Source organism: Penaeus monodon, chromosome 20, assembly GCF_015228065.2.
Source record: "Penaeus monodon isolate SGIC_2016 chromosome 20, NSTDA_Pmon_1, whole genome shotgun sequence".
Lineage (NCBI taxonomy): Eukaryota > Metazoa > Arthropoda > Malacostraca > Decapoda > Penaeidae > Penaeus > Penaeus monodon.
The window spans coordinates 32,395,560-32,395,966 of NC_051405.1; the positions used below are offsets into that span (position 1 = coordinate 32,395,560).

Here is a 407-nt window from a genome sequence, read left to right on the forward strand (position 1 = left end):
TTACTATGCATTCTTTTTTTGTAAATAACTCGCGCCAGCCCACCTTCCTCCCTGGCCATCATAGTCTCTGTTAATTAGTGAGTGGCCTTTTTTTTCTTTTTTCTTTTCTTCCCCCCCCCTTTTTACTATACATTTTTCAACAATAATGGTCCGGGGAACCGTCGAACACGTCACGGCGATGGTTATGTGGCTCATTACTCAAAATAACGCATGACCCCGAAACTAAATAATTACTAAATACCATCATGTCACATGTTACTCACGCGAAATAGCATTATTTCAGGGATGTTTTTAATACAAAATTAATAACAATGAATCGGATAGTGAGGTTGTGTAGAAAGGGGGGAGGGGGGGGGTGATAGCAGCAGGGCATATGAGGAAGGGAAAGAGATGAGGAAATACTTAAT

At 40.8% G+C, this 407-nt stretch overlaps 1 protein-coding gene across 2 annotated transcripts in view; it reads right to left on the reverse strand.

Annotated features, from left to right (window-relative positions):
* The window catches only part of LOC119586067, a 39,768-nt gene that overhangs the window by 1,188 nt on the left and 38,173 nt on the right, over positions 1-407 (reverse strand). The gene's annotated exons all lie outside the window — the stretch shown is intronic.